A 12825-nucleotide genomic window follows, 5' to 3' on the forward strand; every position below is an offset into this window, starting at 1 on the left:
ATCCGCGACCAGCTTTGCGGCTTTCCAAGCAGAGAAGCAGTCCACTGCCCATCAAGCCGTTGCCTGGATACTTATTTTGCAGTTTTGCATAAAAGTCAACTATTTCTCCCGCGCACGGTGTATCAGTGCTATGTTTGTTTAACAGCAGTGGATTTTCATGCATTTGAACCTGCGACGGCTGTATTTACTGCGATGTTCTAAGAAGCTCCTCTCTCCAGTGAATAAATAATTCCAGTTCTCCAGTTTGCACTAAAAGTTCACTGTCGCGAAAAAGAAAACTTGAAGCGTCTTCATCGCGAAGGTTTATTTGAAGTCACATTTACAAGAGGCATGTTCGTATTGGAGATGTTATGCCCTGTCGACCTTTAACCTTTACCAGTCAGTAATAAGGTGACCTACAATTTACGCGGACTCCGAACCGCGGTGCAATTTGTCAATTTTAGCTGATGGAAAAATTTGATAGGGGTGAAAGAAACGGCAAGTAACATCGAAAAATCTTAGGATCGTCTGAGGACTGAATCACGAACCTTAGCATTCGTAGCCTAATATTTATACATGTTCTTGTTAGTTAATGCTGTGGTTTCATTCTGTTTCACACAAATTTTGGTACTTCTCCAGTTGAAGAGTTTCTAACGGAGTACTCCCGCATCGGTCGTTTTATAAGTCGGAATTTGTGTCGAAAACGAGCGACCTAGTTTATCGTCTTGACTCGTTAAGATATGGTAGGGGTAGGTAATTCACCAGCCTCTAAAGCCCATAGATTTATTGCAGAACTGATTCTTATCCCTTTTAAGTAGGTAGGCAAACTAACGAATGATACATAAATATGTGAAATGACTGGATAGATTCCAGAGTTCCAATAATGCTGACGAATCAAGAAGATAATAGTTTCAGCCGGACAAATGTTTACCGAATAAAAGTCACAAATGTGTGAATGGTAGCCTCACATAAATTTTGTATTCAAATGAAATACGATTAAGTAGTAATTAATGTATGTAGTGCGAGCAGAGCATTAAATACTAAAACACGTGCAAGCAAAGTTCATTTAGCTACACATCAACTCCCAAAATCACCAGCACACACTCAAAGCCCTTGAGGGGAGTTTCCCACTATCAATTGCGTAATTAACTTAAGTTCATTTTCCTCAATAACCACTGCGTCCCATGCGCCAAGTCCATAAACAAAGTTAAAGTTAGAAAATGATGCAAAATCAACAACTGAAAGGAAAGTCAAATAATCTTAAACAGTGAAAAATTTCAGCGTGAAAATCGTGCGGCTACTCGGTCGCATACCGCTCTCGACAGACTCACCAACAATGACCGACCGGCAAAAGACAATGTGCATCCCACAGCTCGGTCTAAATATGTTCTGCGATGTCACACACTACTGAGTTCATGTAGATAGGTAAAATAATGACTGTCATTCATAGCTAAAGCTAAGTGCACATCCATATAACCTATTAGAATACTGTTGAAGTTATTCCAGTCATTTTGCGATCTTTCATTGAAAAAATAAATAAATAATTAAATAAGTTATCAAAAAAATTCCAAAGCATACCTACATCATGTTTTTTAATGTGACTACAAATTTTGTAAAATTATAAATACATATGGGCAGTTTGAAGAACGAACACCCTTCTGTTCTTGAAGTGGAATCTCTTTTATTTGATTATTTTGTTGCTTGTAATTCTCACCTTCATGGCGATCTTATCCACTTTTATTTATGGTTGATCATTTGAAGCTTATGAAATAGTAAATTGTGTTACTTATCAGCTAGGAAGATTAGGTAAGAAACTGGGAAACTCATTCTGCCTTTATACTACGTGTGCCGGCCGCGGTGGTCTCGCGGTTCTAGGCGCGCAGTCCGGAACCGCGCGACTGCTACGGTCGCAGGTTCGAATCCTGCCTCGGGCATGGATGTGTGTGATGTCCTTAGGTTAGTTAGGTTTAAGTAGTTCTAAGTTCTAGGGGAGTGATGACCACAGCTGTTAAGTCCCGTAGTGCTCAGAGCCATTTGAACCATTTATACTACGTGTAACTGAGGAGCCCATTCGTACAGTGCCTGACAAAAGAAACAGAGCATCCAGAAGAAAAGGAGGAAACGAAATTAAAGCGCACAAGAGGGTATGTGATGTTATAATATCAAGTCCAATTTGGAAATAACTTGGCGGTTTGAGCCCACTTATCAGTATGTCATTGCACCACTTCCAGTCTGGATGCATGGGCCGCGAGGGATTAGCCGAACGGTCTGAGGCACTGCAGTCATAGACTGTGCAGCTGGTCCCGGCGGAGTTTCGAGTCATCCCTCGGGCATGGGTGTATGTGTTTGTGCCCGCATCTCGTGGTCGTGCGGTAGCGTTCTCGCTTCCCACGCCCGGATTCCCGGGTTCGATTCCCGGCAGGGTCAGAGGTTTTCTATCCCTCGTGATGGCTGGGTGTTGTGTGATGTCCTTAGGTTAGTTAGGTTTAAGTAGTTCTAAGTTCTAGGGGACTGATGACCTAAGATGTTAAGTCCCATAGTGCTCAGAGCCATTTTTTTTGTGTGTTTGTCCTTAGGACAATCTAGGTTAAGTAGAGTGTGAGCTTAGGGACTGATGACCTTAGCAGTTAAGTCCCATAAGATTTCACACACATTTGAACATTTTTTTGGATGCATGGACTGACTGGTTTAGAAAGGGATTCATCAGGCCATTTTACCCTCTCTTGGGGCAGGCTGGCCGACAGTTGTGTTAAGTGGACCTTGATATTCTGGATACGGACACTGGTGCTCTGTTTACCTCAGAGCTAGTCCCACAGAGGTCCCTGTCCATGAGAGTACCTCAGCCTCACACAGAGAATTCATACAGACATAAGCGTGAGTGGACGGACTTTGTCCTCTTTGAAAACGGCACCACTGTAATGTGGTATGAGAGGTAACGTATGTATACGCAGGTTGTCGATGAGGTACCATTGTGCCTTCAGAGTTCCCACAATCACTACCAGGCGTGACCTGAGGTCACGTGTGATGGCGCACCACACCACTACGTAACGAGTAACACCGCCTTGCCGCCGGCCGCGGTGGCCGAGCGGTTCTAGGCACTCAGTCTGGAGCCGCGCGACTGCTACGGTCGCAGGTTCGAATCCTGCCTCGGGCATGGACGTGTGTGATGTCCTTAGGTTAGTTAGGTTTAAGTAGTTCTAAGTTCTAGGGGACTGATGACCATAGATGTTAAGTCTCATAGTGCTCAGAGCCATTTGAACCATTTTTGAACCGCCTTGCCTCTCCAAAACACTGGAAGAATGGGACCTCTCGACAGGTCGCCATCATACTCGCTGACTACGGTCATCTGGAGTAGTACCGAACCGTGCGTGATCGCTGAAGATAATACGACGCCATTCGTGTAAATACCATACACCCGGTCACAGCACCACAGTAGTTTGTGTTCTGATGTTAACGGCAGCCTACACACTAGACACTAACGCTAAGCGTTGCATGTAATCCATTACTTGTCCTCGGATAGCAAGATGTGAAAGGATTACGATGTACTTGGTGCATATCCTCCCTTGAGGTGGTCAGATGTGATCGACTGGAAGCATGTTAACCAGTATGCGTGCTCTCACGACCTCATGCAGACCAACGTCTGGCAACTGTCACATCCGAACGTCCCACAAATTTGGATACTGGATTATTCGACTAGCCAGCCAAATGGAGATACACAATGAGGCCCCTGTCGATCTCCGTCACTTGCCGATAATGCTGTATCACATGGCTATGTGGCAGCTCTGTGTCCTTCACAGTGATCACTAAACATCTGACGTGGTTTATGACCCTTGTACACCCAAACAAGCCAGTAAAAACACTAAACATGAACAACGCTATTGTACTCTGGTGTTCATTCTACCTGTCACAGAGAACTGCAACTCTAATCATTTACAAACCCGCAGATAGTGCGCATGTGTACAAAGTTAAATTACCAACCTACAATTTGTTCTTAGTGTTTCACTTTTTTGTCGCACAGGAGTTGAAAAGTGGTTTCTTTCGGTGTCTACTGACAACATCAGCTTTCATTTCACACTTCATATGTTAGAGGACTCCAGTGGTTCTGTGGTTACCAATTTTATAATCTATCTCAATGAAAAACAATTATTCCTTTCTTAATAACTGTCATAGAACCACACCTGAAGTTTGCAATGAGCTCATCTTATAGGGGCAATTTTTCTGGTGTACCTGTATTTTGCTGTACGATTCATGTAGCATCTGTTACGTAGTTTCGTTGAAAATATAATACACACATCTTCATTTCGTCCACCTTAGTTGCCATTGAGTCATCAATATACTTCAACCAAGCGTGCATACTTAGTCCTTGGGGTCATCCCTTCATCTGGCGTCTACTGGGCTACTGCCTCTCTGCATTCCACAGCCGGTCAGCTAACTGTCATGCGCTATCGGAGTAAACACTACCATTCTTTTCTCTGCAACGTAGCTTCTATTAATATCCCAGGCGTCACTGAGCACCACATAGTGATGGAGACATGGTAAGATGTAGACTAGAGCAAAGAAATTTGTTTTGATACTACTAAGTAAGAAAGTGGAATTCTAGTAGTGTGTGGTAAGGTGATAAATTTTCTTTAAGTTGAAATTTATTCTCTAAAAATTTCGGAGGAAAAGTATCTCAGGAAAAATAATGTAACGAATTAATACTTAGGTAGCTGACAGAGTTTCGGCATCACATTGAAAGGCGTGTTTGTTTTTAGCAGAGCCGGCCGCAGTGGCTGAGCGGTTAAAGGCGCTACAGTCTGGAACCGCACGACCGCTACGGTCGCAGGTTCGAATCCTGCTTCGGGCATGGATGTGTGTGATGTCCTTAGGTTAGTTAGGTTTAAGTAGTTCTAAGTTCTAGGGGACTTATGACCACAGCAGTTGAGTCCCATAGTGCTCAGAGCCATTTTTTGTTTTTAGCAAATGCTTCAACCACTCTCATAGATAGTGATACGCAAGCCATGATATTTTACTAACATGCAAAATGAAATACAATATGCCCATGACAAGTTTATAACAGTATCTGCCTCGAATAAATATCTCTAAGGTTGTCGCACATCACACACTTTCATATAAATGAGCACAACGGAATCATAAGGGCCTGCATATCTCAAAATAACACAAGTATGTGAGTACAAAGACTTTGTGGAAGCAACAAATGGTACTAACACGTGTTGGCTTCTTACTTATAGCTGTCGCCAGAGCAATGAGGCTGTTTTCCGAAACATTTAGTCACCAGTTCACAGTGAATGCAATAATTCGCCATCTGGAAGCCCAATCAGCAGAGATCCAGCACCTCTCGCTCATGAAATAACAATAATTCAGTGAAACACATGCAATACACCAGTGACCAGAAACACAGGAAACTTATGTCGACTTACCTTAGTGAATCCCTCAAAAAATTAACTAGGATGCAAAGAGCCTGTGCTAAATTCTGTCATTTGCTTCCTGCCATGCCGCATGATATATGAACTTCAACATCAGAATGACTTCCACCTCTGCTGCAACTTTGTCTGACCTCAAGTCAGCAAGATGGCTGTTGCCTGTTGTAAGCACATTTAAACATAGCATGGGCATTAGGAAAGGCTCTGCCCATTAATTCATTATCAAACAAGTATTATTCTTCTTAAACCAGAACAGAAATTAAACTCTCATGGTGTAATTCCTATTCATATTAATCCTTAAGAGAACCAAGTTTTTATCATCGAAAATATAAACCGATACACAGAACAGTCCTTGAACTTCTCGCGAATTTTTGCAGGGCAGAATTGAATACAAAATAGAATGAAATGAGCTTAGAAATGATGCAGTAATCAGTCTCCAAATTCTTAATAATTCGTAACCCCTCCAAGCCTCCACCACTACATGTGAATACGAGGTGCGCAGAATGATACAAAAACATGACCTAATTCACCTCAAAGAGTAGAACACAATTCAGCACAGTAAACATATAGGAATGGTTTTGGGAACGAAGTTTTTCGCGACGGCACTTATATGTAAAACACTCTCGGTATTCTTGCCGCGTCGGTTCTGGATAAAATCTCGAGCTTTCGACGATTACCTCCATCGTCATCGTCAGGTGCAACTGACTGTCTTCACTGCTGCTATGGTAGCCTTTTTTATAGCCCGTGGACGGCTTCTGATTGGTCGGTGGCTACATACTGCTGTCGCAGACGGTGTCACTGTGTGCGCCGGTGACGCCACCGCTTCCGTTGGAACGTAAATCTTGGAAGAAACGTCTCTGCTGCTTCTCTGCATCAAGCGCTCGTTTCCATGCACAGCTCAGATGGTATCCGCTATCGCGGTTAAAGTTCTTTTGGCTCATTCATATTTCAACAGCCTCCTTAATAACAGAATCCCAGTACGTGGAGGCATGGGACAGAATTTTTGTTTCATCGAACAATATTTTATATTTGTTCGTGAGGCTGTGCTCCGCAACTGCCGACTTCTTCAGTTCTCTATTTTTAATATGGCGTTGGTGTCCTGCACAGCGGTCGGAAACGGTACGAATCATCTGACCTATGTAATTGCTTCCACACTCACAGGGGATGTTATAAACTCCTGGGACCCTGAGGCCGAGATAGTTCTTAACAGGGCGCATCATCCCCTTAATTTTCTTAGGAGGACGAAAAATTGTGCTTATACCTCGTCTACGCAGGACTCTTCCTAATTTGCTGGAAATCGCGCCACAAAAAGAAAGAACCGCAATCGGTGTTTCATCCTTTGAGTGTGCAGCATTTTCACGTTTCCTTTATTTGGAGAACGCTGCCTTTATATCGCATGCACCATAGCCATTCTTTCGGAACACGTACTTCAGATGATTAATCTCTGACCTTAAGTGGCCCTCGTCAGAAACAGTTTTTGCTCTAAATACCAACGTGTTCAAAACGGCTCTCTTCTGAGCAGGATGATGGAAACTCTGTGCGTTCAGGTATAAATCGGTATGCGTCGGCTTGCGGTATACAGAGCGGCCAAGATGCCTGTCCTCCAGTCGTTGTACTAAAACGCCTAAGAAGGGCAGTCTCCCTTTCTACTCCATCTCGACAGTGAACTGGATGTTCGAATGTATGCTGTTCATGTGTTCCATGAATTGTCCGAGAGCTTCTGTGCCGTGTGGCCAGATTACAAATGTATCGTCAACGTAACGATAAAATAAGGATGGACGGAGGGGAGCCGAATTTAATCCACGTTCCCCTAAGTTCTCCATAAAAAAGTTAGCCAGTGATGGAAACAACGGAGAGCCCATTGCCATACCGTCCGTCATTTCATAAAATTTGATACCATACAAGAAGTAGGTGGTCGCCATCACGTGCCGGAACAGCTTTATAGTTTCAGGAGGAAAAAGATCCCCCAGAATTTTCAAAGTGTCCTCCACAGGAACTTCTGGGAACAGCGCTACCACATCCAGGCTGACTAAAATGTCATTTGGACCAACTCTAATCTGTTTGATTTTCTCAATGAACATCTGGAGTTTCTGATATGATGTTCACACCGGCCGACTATAGGAGTCATCAACTCTGTTAGGTATATGGCCAGCTTATAGGTAGGAGAACCGATTGCACTGACAATAGGTCTCATGCGAACATTATCCTTGTGGATCTTAGGTAGTCCGTCCAACCTGGGTGGTCTAGGAGCTCGGACTCCGAGATCTGTTTGGGAACTGTTCGTGTTCTGTGCGTTTTTTTCTTGGTTCGCTGTTCAGCAAATGGTATCCTACAGAGCTTGCTGGCTGCAGGACGAATGCTGGTCGTAAAAGAATGATGTGAAGGGAGTCACAGAGACAGATAAGATCTTGTTTGGCTCCTACGAATGCCAAACCTGTGGAATGTTGGCCGGTTCGCGACAATCTGTAGCCAGGCCACGGAGATCGTTCACCCACACACTGCAGGAAGTAAGGGGGATGACGATGGTTGGCCAGTGCTGAAAAGAGGGGCTTAAGTGGTGGATAGCTGAAAAATGTTAATGTAGAGTGGGAGATTGTTATTAAATTGATAAGGTTTTGCCAAAATGGAAAAAAGAGATTAGGTGCTCTTAAATAATTTTTTTCTGAGGAGAGAGAGCAATTTTTGTTACGACGTATTTCACTGGGAGAAGAACTAAAAAACTTTTCGATTGGGAGACGAGTATGGTTTGGTCGCTTTTCCATGCAGAACTGGGAGCAGAAGGGTTTTTCAGGACTCTCGATTCTTAGACTCGCGGTCAGTCGGTGAGCAGAGCTACAGTGACTTACTTGTTAACTTAGACGTGGGTGCTAGCCTTTGAAGTATCGAGACAGGTGAGAGAAGGCACATGCAGAGGCTGCAATCTTGAGCGCATCCATGAGTGGCCAGGCAGCGAATGCCGCCCACAGCGCAGTGAAGAAGAAAGAGGTTAAGAATTTGCTGCAACGGTGAAAGTGAGATGAGGGCAGTCTGGAGTAAATAGTCTTGATCCTATAAGTTAATAGGACCTTTTTATAAATTATACTCAGTGTCTGGCGGTTCACTAATGATTCAGGCGTTTTGTAGGCTCTTGCTTATAATATCTTTTTACGCAATGAAATTCCTCAAAGGAATCGCGCAAATTCTCTTTATGAGATAGTACGAATAAGTTAATGTGATCCTTTTCTTTGCCACAAACACCGCGGGTTTTGTAGTATTACGGTCGTATCTGGCTGAGCCTGTTTAAATGTTTAAATATTTTGATCGTCTTTTACCTGCGACTGTTCGGAACTGATAATGCGCTTTAGTCAAATCAGGTTTGCACTTGCTTGCATTTATGGTTATAATAACATGGGTCAAATAGGATCACTCATTGATTTTAGTAGCTAGGTATAAGGACTACAGCCTGGAGTCATTTGTTATCGCCGTTATTTCTCTAATGTTTCTGGCGCGCAACAGCCTTTCATTCGACATCTGAGTTTATACGGAGCCATAGGCATCTCGATAGGGTTCAATAGATGCAGGTCAAAGTGGCAACGGAATAAAGAAGCTGCGTGCTCGATCCCACTTAACGGGACAAATAGAGCACGAAATGATTTACACTTTAAGTGGTGTTTAAAATTAATCGTAGTAAGTTGATTGTCCTTTAGAGAGGTAGAGAGACACTTTATTTGAGTGAAACAGTCAACATTTCTTTAGTGAATGAGCTTATCAGAAAGACAAAGGCAACAATGTCCTCAGGCGCTGACATAAACAGTCTTGTCACTAGCAGAAATCGGCAAATACTTGGTTTCTTGACTCAGCAAAACAGGTGGACTGGATCTATTCGCTCATAGTAGCAGTTTAACGTTAACCAAGTCCAGACTACTATGAAGTTCCTTCTGGTCTGACTACACCGCACAGTCCTAAGTGTTTAAAGTATTCTTCACAACCATCACCCAGTCGTTCCCCATGTACGAATTTGTAAGTAGTTCTGCAGGTCAGAGGTTCCCTGTAACCTCTACAGAAAACTGACTGGTTATTCTCGGGTCACTCAAGCTGAGTTCAGCAGCAGTCCATAGCTTCAGTCAGTGAGCTCAAATGGATATTAAATGAGCCTGTATGCTACCATGTCCTTCATCTATGTTCCTATACACCGCCTCTGTCATCTGTCTCCGTTTCCTGTTGGTACGGAGGTGTAAATAATAAGTAACATCGTTATCACCAATCTGAAAGTGTCTATATAAAACATATCTACTACACATCAAATTATTTGTTATATGAATATCTATAAAAGCTTTCTTAAGTTCACTGACTGATTGCAAAAATTCTAGATAATATAACACCAGCATAGATAGCTCAAAATGAATATACAAATTCACATTGGAATTTTAAAAGACAGATGTATTTTTAAGTGCACTCCTAATTTATGTAGTACTTTCTTAATTCCTATAATTACACATCAATGTATAATGTAAATTGACGGATGGTTTCCATAAACATTTCGTGTTAGTTCATTAACTACTTTGCTAATTAGGTATAACAGCTTCTATTCACTCACACTAAATTTCACTTTAAACCATTTAAAACCATGCCTTTAAGTTCAGTAATACAATTTTGCCCAACAGTATCGGTACTAATTCCTTCTACGAATAATGGTCTTAAGCAAGACGTTTTTTGATACGTGTACATATTTTTATCCTTTTAAACAAACATATGAGTAACAAAAGCACACAGTAATAAAAGCAACAAAAATGTAGAAGCTGAACAATACAAATATTATGAAATTGATCTCTATACCGAGACTGACGTTCCTATGATACACTGAATGTGCGAAACTGAATAGCCCTCCGCCCCCTGTAAATAATGTGCAGGGTGACAGTTATTGAACTATATGAAATAAAATTCTCGTAACTTCTGAACGGTTTGCGTTAGGACGTTGAAATTGCACGGTTGGCCGCGGGGCAAGATGGGAATTAGTATGCGCATGCGCACGTGCCATGTTGTTGTTGGCCATTTGCACGTGGAAATGTCACTGAACAGCGTGCCTGAGCTTATAGCGCTTGTGAAGGCCTATTATGCAAGCAACAACCAAGGAAATCTATCAGACGAGCTGCACAACATGTGGCAATCAACTGGGAGACACTGCAACGAATTTCTGTTGAAGACCTGCTTCTCTTCACGCACAAAATTCAAACCGATCTGCCACTAAGCCCCAGGACCGTGGAACAACCGCTGTGTTTCGCCAACACTATTGTCCACAGAATTAACGAACCGGAATTTGATATGAATATGGTTTGGTTCAGCGACGAAGCCCAGTTTCATTTGTATGGGTTCGTCAATAAGCAAAATTGGCGCGACTGGGGGGCTGAGAATCCGCGTTTCGCGATCGAGAAGTTCTTCAGGCTCAACAGCTGACTGTATGGTGTACAATTTCCAGTTACAGAATAATCGGTGCGATTTTCCTTGATGGCACGGTGAGCACAGAACGGTACGTGAAGGTTTTGGAACGTAATTTCATTCCCGTTATCAAAAGTGGCCCTTATTTCACAAGATGTGGTTCACGCAAGACAGAGCTCGACCCCATTGAAGCAGGAGAGTGCTTGATGTCCTGGAGGAGCATCTTTTTTGGTCATCAGTCTACTGACTGGTTTGATGCGGCCCGCCACAAATTCCTTTCCTGTGCTAACCTCTTCGTCTCAGAGTAGCACTTGCAACCTACGTCCTCAATTATTTGCCTGACGTATTCCAATCTCTGTCTTCCTCTACAGTTTTTGTCCTCTACAGCTCCCTCTAGTACCATGGAAGTCATTCCCTCATGTCTTAGCAGATGTCCTATCATCCTGTCCCTTCTCCTTATCAGTGTTTTTCACATATTCCTTTCCTCTCCGATTCTGCGTAGAACCTCCTCATTCCCTACCTTATCAGTCCACCTAATTTTCAACATTCGTCTATAGCACCACATCTCAAATGTTTCGATTCTCTTCTGTTCCGGTTTTCCCACAGTCCATGTTTCACTACCATACAATGCTGTACTCCAGACGTACATCCTCAGAAATTTCTTCCTCAAATTAAGGCCAGTATTTGTTATTAGTAGACTTCTCTTGGCCAGAAATGCCTTTTTTGCCATAGCGAGTCTGCTTTTGATGCCCTCTTTGCTCCGTCCGTCATTGGTTATTTTACTGCCTAGGTAGCAGAATTCCTTAACTTCATTGACTTCGTGACCATCAATCCGGATGTTAAGTTTCTCGCTGTTCTCATTTCTACTACTTCTCATTACCTTCGTCTTTCTCCGATTTACTCTCAAACCATACTGTGTACTCATTAGACTGTTCATTCCGTTCAGCAGATCATTTAATTCTTCTTCACTTTCACTCAGGACAGCAATGTCATCAGTGAATCGTATCATTGATATCCTTTCACCTTGTATTTTAATTCCACTCCTGAACCTTTCTTTTATTTCCATCATTGCTTCCTCGATGTACAGACTGAAGAGTAGGGGCGAAAGGCTACGGCCTTGTCTTACACCCTTCTTAATACGAGCACTTCGTTCTTGATCGTCCACTCTTATTATTCCCTCTTGGTTGTTGCACATATTGTATATGACCCGTCTCTCCCTATAGCTTACCCCAACTTTTTTCAGAATCTCGAACAGCTTGCACCATTTTATATTGTCGAACGCTTTTTCAAGGTCGACAAATCCTTTAAAAGTGTCTTGATTTTTCTTTAGCCTTGCTTCCATTATTAGCCGTAACGTCAGAATTGCCTCTCTCGTCCCTTTACTTTTCCTAAAGCCAAACTGATCGTCACCTAGCGCATTCTCAATTTTCTTTTCCATTCTTTGAACCCTATGTTTCATATAGTTCAATAATTGTCAACTGTGAATTAACATACACCTTCCCACGTATCAGGGATGACAATGAAATGAATCATTAATCGGGTGTATAATGTATATACAACACAGGTGAACCAGGTAGAACACTGAAAAATACGTCGAATCACTAAAATCAAAGACAATAAATCTGTACAGCACCATGTAAAACAAGCAGCTACGACGAAAAACACTTGATACAATAGATGTCAGCAATAAATTGTACGAATTAGCATCCACAGCAGCACTAACATTTAGACATAATACCATGTTGTATCGCCAACGAATACATACTGATTAATCCGTTGCAGCTAGAGATCCTAAAATCGTGAGACTTCAGACACACCAAGGTCCCTTGGGCAAGAAGACGGCTCATAAAGTGGCTCTTGTCAGGTGCACCATAATTACAGAAACCTCTGCGTAGGGATGCACCGCATGTGTCACATGAAATCTGGGGATGTTTTCTCAGTATTAGGTGTCTTAGTTGCAAAAATACACACTGTCAACACAGCTCTTATTATAATAATTACGGTGACA

This window comes from Schistocerca piceifrons, chromosome X (assembly GCF_021461385.2).
Source record: "Schistocerca piceifrons isolate TAMUIC-IGC-003096 chromosome X, iqSchPice1.1, whole genome shotgun sequence".
NCBI lineage: Eukaryota > Metazoa > Arthropoda > Insecta > Orthoptera > Acrididae > Schistocerca > Schistocerca piceifrons.